Raw genomic sequence first — 9,165 nt, forward strand, 5'->3', positions numbered from 1 at the left:
TGATATTTACAATATGTGTCTAATTTATCTCACTTAAGAGTATAATCTCAAGGTGCATCCATTTAGCTACAAATGTCTCCAGTTCATCCTTGTTTGTGGCTGAGTAGTACTCCATTGTATAAAAAAACCACTTTTTTTGTCCACCCGTCAGTTGATGGGCATTTGGATTGTTTCCAAGATTTAGCTATTACAAACTGTGCTGCTATAAACATGAGTGTGCATATATTGCTGTGGTATGATGTTTTTAATTTTTTTGAGAAGATACCATGGAGGATCATAGCTGAATGTGTTATTAAGAGGTGGGCTCTGGTCAGAAGAGGAAAGTTACTAAGGGAATAATCTGGAAGAGTATGTCCCCCCAACTCCTCCCTTCTCTCTCTAGTTCCTGATTACCATAACATGAGCTGCTTTCCTCCCCAGTAGACCCTCCACCATGCTGTTTCTCCATTTGATCCTGCCAACCATGAACTGAAACTTCTAAAATTATGAACCAAAATAAACTTCTCCTCCTTTAAGTTGTGGAAATCAGGTATTGTGTCCCAATGATGAGAACATAACTAAACAAGGTTTTGGTAGAGGAGTAGTGTCATTGCCAAGACTGTACCTGACCATGTAGTTTAGAAGCCTTTTGAATTGGTTCATGGGAGGAGTTTGAAAAGATTCAGAGATGCCAGTTATAGAACCTCTAAAATTCTGTAAGTTGAGTTCAGTGGAAGATTTTTCTCAGAGCTCAGAACACAGAATGCTGGAAAAAATGCAAACAGTAAAGGCCAGGCCCAGGAGGTTTCCATTAGGAACAAAGACTATTGGCAGTTGAACTCAAGACCAGTGTGTTACACTCAAGCATAAAATTTGTCTATATTTTATTCATATCCAGAGACTTTGCTGGAGACTGAGGTTAAGGGTGGTATACTAATAAATCCAGTGGAAGAAATTTCAAGGCAGCTCAATGTCCAAGCTATGCACAGGTATTATTGCCCCCTTTTAGCCAGCTGTACACTGAGAATCAATAGCAACTGACACAGCTGAGTAATTTTAAGTTTTGAGTTTCATCAGAAATGAAGTGCCTATAAAGTTGGGGCCTAAAAAGTTTTGGCCAAGTAGAAATTGTTTGCTGAAAAGAATAGCACTAAAAAGAAATCAAGTACTTAACATCAGAACAATAGTAAAAGATTCCTTGAGGACATTTCAGGAATCAGCAAAACCCCAACCTACACTGTGTGTAAAAGGTAAATGTAAACTCTTTTGAAAGACTTTGCTTTGAGAGAAGAGCCCCAGGGCACCCCACTTCAGAAGAATTGCCTAGAGGGTTGATTTCCCAGGATATAGTTCACAGTGTTCAGTCATCCAGGCACTCAGAGACCTCTGCAGCCATGATGCGAGAAGTCCCAGCTACTACTCAAGCTGATGGCAAACCTTGGCATCATCCATAGTGTGCTATTTTTACAGGCATGGAGACTCCAAGAGTTGTGGGAATCAAAAAGTTTTTCACACAGATTTCAGAAGACGACTTGGGAGACCATTTTGTTCTTTATTTATATTTTCAGTTTCTCATGAAAGGGAAATCATGTGCTACTTAAGCTCATGTGTCCAATTTATTTCACTTAAAGTTATGGTCTCAAGGTACATCCATTCTCCTATAAATGACTCAAGTTTATCCTCCTTTATGGCAGAGCAGTACTCCATTGTGTATAAGTGCTATATTTTCTTCATCTATTCATCTGTTAATGGATACATAGGCTGCTTCCAAGATTTAGTTGTTAGGGGTTGTGCTGCTATAAATATGGGGCTGGAGATTTAGCTCAGTGGCATAGTGCCTGTCTGGCAGGTGCAAGGTCCTAAGTTCGATTCCCAGTACCAAAACAAAAACAAAAATAAGTATGTATGCATCACTATACTATGATGTCTTTAACTCTTTGGGAAAGATACCTAGAAGACAAATAGAATTTGTTGGGTCAAATGGAATTTCCAGTTTTCATTTTTTTTCTTGTCTACTGGGGATCGAACTTGGAACCTTTTGTTTTTGAGGCAGGGGGTGGAACCACTGAACTAAATCCCCAGCCTAGTTTTCAATTTTTGAGGAGTCTCCATACTGATTTCCATAATGGTTGTATTAGTTTACATTCTCACCAACAATTTGGAAAGTTTCCTTTTTCCCTACAGCCTCACCAGTGCTTGTTATTATTTCTTGATGATAGTCATTTTTTCTGGAGTAAAGTGTAATCTCATTGTTTTAATTTGAATGTTCCTAATGGCCACAAATGTTGACCTTTTTTTGTGTGTGCCGGGGATCAAACTCAGGACCTTACACTTGCCAGGCAGTTGCTGTGCCACTGAGCTACATCCCCAGCCCATGTTGAACATTTTTAATGTATTTATTTACTTCTTCTAAGAAATGTCTACTTATTTTCCCGTTTTTTGTTTGGTCTTTTATTTTGGATGGTCTAATTTATTTTAGCTCTTTATATACTGGAGATGTTAGTCCACTGTCTGAGAAATATCTGACAATTTTCTCCATTTTCTAGGTTATTTCTTCACCCTGTTGGTTGTTTCCTTTGTTGTACAGAAACTTCTTAATTTGATACAATCCCATTTGTTGATTCTTCGTACTATTTCTTGTGCAACTGGTGTTCTGTTCAGAAAGTCCTTGCCTCTGCCTATGTCTTCAAGAATTTTACCTATTTTATCTTCCAGCAAATTGTTTCTGTTTTAACATTTAGATCTTTGCTCCATTTTGATTTTTTTAGTACATGGTGAGAGATATGGGTCTAGATTCAATCTTCTGCAAATTTATGACCACAAAAGCAGCACTGAAGAAAGCACTTAAAGAAAAACAAGACAGAGACAATGAGGTCAACAACACCAAAGAGCCAAAAAGAAAGACTATATTTAGAATATATTTAGGTTGAGTAGTTAAGGAAAAGGGAAAAATAAAGAAATCAGCAACAGAAAATAATGAATTATAGGATTAGGTCAATACCTTTCAGTAATAATTCTCAATGTAAATGGTTTCAGTCAAAAGACATACACTGGCAGATTGGATCAAAAAAACAAAACCTAACTGTGTGGTGCATACAAGAGACAACTTCATCCATAAAGCAACACATAGACAAAGTGAGATGATAGAAAACAATACTCCAGAGAAAAGGAAACTGCACAGTCTGCAGAGGCACAGCCCGGAGAGCGCGGAGCTGGCGGGGGCGGAGCGGCGGCCGCCGGGACACATCCACACCCGGCCGAGCCAGCGAGCCCGAGCCCGGGCGTCCATGGGGTGCAGCCTCGGCCCGACCCCCACCCTGATTCCGATTTGGATCCCGACCCGCGTCAGCCGCCCGCGCCGGCCCTGACCCGGACTCTGCGAGAGGAACGCGCGGCCCGGAGAGGCGACGTAGACACCATGGCCAAACAACTCCTTCCTCAGGCTTTGTATTTGAGCAATATGCGGAAAGCTGTGAAGATAAGAGAGAGAACTCCAGAAGACATTTTCAAACCTACGAATGGGATCATTCATCATTTTAAAACCATGCACCGGTACACACTGGAAATGTTCAGAACTTGCCAGTTTTGTCCCCCGTTCCGAGAGATCATCCACAAAGCTCTCATCGACAGAAACATCCAGGCTTCCCTGGAAAGCCAGAAGAAGCTCAACTGGTGTCGTGAAGTCAGGAAGCTCGTGGCACTGAAAACCAATGGCGATGGCAACTGCCTCATGCACGCTGCTTGTCAGTACATGTGGGGTGTCCAGGACACAGACCTCGTGCTGAGGAAAGCCCTCTTCAGCACGCTTAAGGAGACCGACACACGCAACTTCAAATTCCGCTGGCAGCTCGAGTCTCTGAAATCTCAGGAATTCGTGGAAACGGGGCTCTGCTACGATACTCGGAACTGGAATGACGAATGGGACAACCTCGTTGGCATGGCGTCCGCAGACTCCCCGGCAGCCCGCAGTGCGCTCCCATACAACTCCCTGGAGGAAATCCACATATTCGTCCTCTGCAACATCCTCAGAAGGCCCATCATCATCATTGCAGACAAAATGCTGAGAAGTTTGGAATCAGGTTCGAATTTCGCCCCTTTGAAAGTGGGTGGGATTTACCTGCCCCTCCACTGGCCTGCCCAGGACTGCTACAGATTCCCCATCGTCCTCGGCTACGACAGCCACCACTTTGTCCCTCTGGTGACGCTGAAGGACAGTGGGCCTGAAATCCGAGCTGTGCCGCTTGTTAACAGAGACCGAGGGAGATTCGAAGACCTAAAAATTCACTTTTTGACAGATCTTGAAAATGAGATGAAGGAAAAGCTCTTAAAGGAGTACTTGATGGTGATAGAAATTCCAGTCCAGGGCTGGGACCATGGCACCACTCATCTGATTAATGCTGCAAAGTTGGATGAAGCTAACTTACCCAAAGAAATAAATCTGGTAGATGACTACTTTGAACTTGTTCAGCATGAGTACAAGAAATGGCAAGAAAACAGCGAGCAGGGGAGGAGAAGGGTGCATGCACAGAAACCCCTGGAGCCCACCACACCCCAGCTCTCCCTCATGGATGTAAAATGTGAAACACCCAACTGTCCATTCTTCATGTCCGTGAACACCAAGCCTTTATGCCAGGAGTGCTCGGCGAGGCGCCAAAAGAACCAAAGCAAACTCCCAAAGCTGAACTCCAAGCCCGGCCCGGAGGGCCTCCCTGGCATGGCGCTTGGGGGGGTCTCGGGGAGAGGCCTACAAGCCCTCAGCCTGGTGCCCCGAGGAGCCAGCGGGTGGACCTCACTCGGCCCCACCTACAGCCCCCAGGCTCTTCCTGTTCAGCGAGACCACAGCCATGAAGTGCAGGAGCCCTTGCTGCCCCTTCACACTGAATGTGCAGCACAATGGGTTTTGTGAGTGATGTCACAATGCCCGGCAGTTGAATGCCAGCCAGACTGCAGATGCCACCAGACATTTAGATCCTGGTAGGTGCCAGGCCTGCCTCCAGGACGTCACTAGGACATTTAATGGGATCTGCAGTACTTGCTTCAAAAGGACTACGACAGAGTCTTCCTCCAGCCTCGGCTCCAGCGTCCCTTCTTCCTGTCACCAGAGGTCCAAGTCTGACCCCTCGCAGCTCATGCAGAGTCTCTCCCCGCATTCTTGTCACAGAGCTGGAAATGACGCCCCCTCTGGCTGCCTCTCTCAGGCCGCACGGACTCCAGGGGACAGGACTGGGACAAGCAAGTGCAGGAAAGCTGGCTGCATGTATTTTGGGACTCTGGAAAACAAAGGCTTTTGCACTCTGTGTTTCATCGAGTACAAAGAAAACAAACATTTTGTTGCTGCCTCAGGGAAAGCCAGCCTCACTGGCTCCAGGTTCCAGAATGCCGTTCCATGCCTGGGCAGGGAATGTGGCACCCTGGGAAGCACCATGTTCGAAGGATACTGTCAGAAGTGCTTCACTGAAGCTCAGAACCAGAGATTTCATGAGGCCAAGAGGACTGAAGAGCAACTGAGATCCAGCCAGCACAGAGACCTGCCGAGAGCCACCCAGGGCACCTCGAGGCCCAAGTGCGCCCGGGCCTCCTGCAAGAACATCCTGGCCTGCCGCAGCGAGGAGCTCTGCATGGAGTGCCAGCACCTCAGCCAGCGTGTGGGCCTCGGGGCCCACCGGGGTGAGCCTGTTCCCAAAGAGCCCCCCAAACAGCGCTGCAGGGCCCCGGCCTGTGATCACTTCGGCAACTCCAAGTGCAACAGCTACTGTAACGAGTGCTTCCAGTTCAAGCAGATGTATGGTTAAGCGGAAGCAGGGGTCCAGCATGGTGCTAATACTCCCATCCCCTGGGTGCCACTGGAAGCAGCCCTGACACAGTGGCCTGGAGGGGGTCTTTGAGCAAAGGAGGGAAGATAAGCTCTTCGTCATGTCTGTGACACTCAGGTTGGGCCTAGGTGGCCTTAGAGCAGAGTTTGTGACTGGCAGTGCATGAAGTCGGAGTCGGCCCAGAGCTACTCTTCTCTTCCCAAGCAGGCGGCCTGATGTCTTGGGACTTGGAATGTGTGCTGAGTCTGTGTGCCCTGCCTGCCAGGAGTGCTGCCCCCTCTCCTTAGAAAATGGAAAAGACACAGATAGGTGGCTTGGGAGCCGGGGAGCCATCCTGGCAGCCTTCCGCTGAATCCTCCAGGCACAGGGCGTCTACAGGAAGCTCGTGGGAACTCAGGAAGAATGGATGTGTTCAGAGAGCAGCAGGAATGAGGGTTTCCCTGCTGCCTATTTCCTTGCTGAGCGAGGTTCTGTGGAACGGCAGAACCGTGCACGGACTGCCTCAGAGGCTGCTGACACAGAACATGTCCACAGCAAAAAGCCAACAAGCTGCTCTTTGCCTTGTGCACTCTTTTACAGCAAAGCTTCTAGGGGGACAGTGTCTAACTTGGGGTTATTATTGTCTTCCTTCTAAAGAGATCTTGAACTATTGTATGTAAAAATGTGTACATAAATAATATACCCTTATATTATGTATGAGGGAATTTTTTATATTGAAATGCTGCCCTAGCAGCGTTGGTATATAATTCACTCTATTTATTGTATTTGCAAATTTCAGTTATTTAAGTGAAGATGTTTTTTCTGCCTTGTCTTCATGAGCTAACATTTGCTTAGGGAATGTTCTCTTTGATTCACTGCTGCTGTCTCCCTGGGAAAGAAAGAATGGCTTCAAGAGTGCGTTCAGTAGAATCTCGAGAAACATCTTGAGAGTCTCCAGAATAATAAGAAACTGTTCTCTGATCCTACCTCCTGGGAGAGAAGATAGGGAAGGAGTAGGGAAGGTTGGGAACAGGGAGGTTCAAAGGGAAACCTTTCGTGATGCTTTCATTTGCTATGCTAAGGAACCTGTGTCTGGTGACACCTCAGCCTTGGGACAAGCCCAGTAATCATGAGCTGAGGGCATTGCAGCCTGTTTTTGGGCTGCTCTTTCTCTGTGTGCTTTGTGATAGTGTCATATTTGCCCTAGGTGGGGGGAAAAAAGGAGGGAATTGGGTCTGAAATGAAGATCTGAAAATACCTACAATCCATAACTCTACATGCCTTTCCTCAGATTATTTGAGATGTCTTTTCTCCTGTCTCTTCCAGTTTCTTTCCAAAGATATTAAATAAACGCGAGTGTTTTCATTTAGTTCTTTCAAAAATTGTGGCTCTTGCAAAAATTGTGTCTACCAATATTTTCATTCTCAATGTGAAGAAATGGGATTATTTATACTTATAGAAAATATTTGAAATTTGCACATTTAGTTGTTTCTCCTAGAATGCTGCCTATCTTTGGGTTTCTTCAAGTTTTCTTAAATAAATGTAACTTCACAAAGAGTTAATATTAAAAAATAAATTATTGAGAACAGAAAAAAAAAAAAAAAAAACAATACTCCATGCAACAAGAGCCCAAAAGCAAGCAGTGCTAGCTATCCTATTTTCTGACAAAGTAGACCTCAAGCCAAAACTGATCGGAAGAGACACAGAAGGTGACTCCATACTTGTGAAGGAAAAAAATCCAACAAAAGGAGATAACAATTGTAAATATATACAAACCAAATATCAATGCACCAAACCTCATAAAACTATACTGCTGAACATAAAGATCAGATAAACATCAACACATTTGCAGTGGAGGACTTCAATACTAACTGTCACAAATAGATGGGTCAACCAGACAAAAAATCAATAAAGAAATATCAAAGTTTTCAGCAAACAGCACTAGAACACCTGGTATCCGTATATAAAAAATTAACCTCAACACTTTATTCCATACATGAAAATAACTTGAAGGGATCTATGAACCTAAATAAGAAAGCCTAAAAGTATAAAACTTTAAGAAGAAATTATAAGGGAAAATGTTTATGAATTTAGGGTAGGCAAGAACTACCTAGGATACAGAAAACATGATGTATAAAAGAAAAAAAAATTGATAAATGAGATTCCATCCAAATTTAGAACTTTAAATGACATCATTAAAATGAAAAGTAGTCCCTAAACAGACCACATTTACAATGCATAGAACCTATGACCAGAATATATAAAGAACTCTTACAGCTCATTAATAGACAACCCAATTAAAAAGTAGACATAAGAAGATGATAATAGCCAGTATAGCACAAGGAAAGGTGTGCAACTCTAGAGTCAGAAAAATACTAATCAGTACAATAACAAGATTGAATTATGCACTCATTAGGGAGATGAAGTTAAAAGTTTTAAAAGCCTTGTTGTGACTTTTTCTTTTTGTTGTATCTTCTCCATTCATATAAGGCGTTTTCACTGGAAGTGTGGAGTACATGTCTTTAATCTGTTGAGAAGGTTCTGTTCTACTTCTAGGCTCCTGATAGCTTTTACCATGAACAGCTGTGGAATTTAGTCCAATACTTTTTCTCCAACTAGTGACAGGATCATGTGGCTTTTTCCTTTCCTCTGTTAAAATGATGACTGTCGGGGGTGGATCTTCCAATGCTGAACCAACACTGCCATTGCTACAATAAAAACACTTCAACATGCTGCCAGATCTGACTTCTAATAGTTTTTTTTTAGAAAAAATTTCTATCTATGTTCATACTTCTTTCTTCTATTATCTTTTTCCAGTTTTAGGACTAGCACAATGTTGAGTTCCTAAAATGAGGAGAGGAGTGTTCCTTCTTTTTTCTGCTTTAATTGTTTGATATAATTTATCAGTTAAAATGTATATGAGCCTGCTGTTGTCATACAGGTAGGTTTTCAAGGTAGGAATATACTTTCTTTAAGAGGTGCTATGCAAATTTTATATTTCCTCCAGACTTAGTTTCATTAATTTGTCTTTCAAGGTACTTCTTAGAAGTTGTCAAATTCATTTCAAAATGGATTTTTGAAATATGCTTTCTATATCCTTTTAAATTCTGTAAAATCTGTGGTAATATCCTCTAGATCTTGATATTGCAATTTTAAAAATGTATAATTGATTCACTGCCTGCTGTGCAGCCGCAAGGACCCGAGTTCCATCCCAGGTACCAAAAAAAAAAAAGTATAATTGATATTGTGCAATAGGAAGAAAAGGTCTAAAGGAGTAGGGGAAGTGGGAGGGGCAGGGGAAAGGAAACAAGGGGAAAGAAAAAATATGAGAAAAGGAAAAAAATGGAAACAAAGTCTTTGCAAATAGGGAAGGGTGGAGGGGGTGAAGGGAGGG

General features: G+C 43.3%; 1 pseudogene; it reads left to right on the forward strand.

The window, feature by feature from the left end:
- Nucleotides 1-2,392: 2,392 nt before the first annotated feature.
- On the forward strand, nucleotides 2,393-8,422 carry LOC101707330 (tumor necrosis factor alpha-induced protein 3 pseudogene; annotated as a pseudogene).
- The last annotated feature ends 743 nt before the right edge of the window (nucleotides 8,423-9,165 follow it).

This window comes from Heterocephalus glaber, unplaced genomic scaffold (assembly GCF_053883595.1).
Source record: "Heterocephalus glaber isolate CG9 unplaced genomic scaffold, H.glaber_assembly_v1.0 deba00000594, whole genome shotgun sequence".
NCBI classification, from domain to species: domain Eukaryota; kingdom Metazoa; phylum Chordata; class Mammalia; order Rodentia; family Bathyergidae; genus Heterocephalus; species Heterocephalus glaber.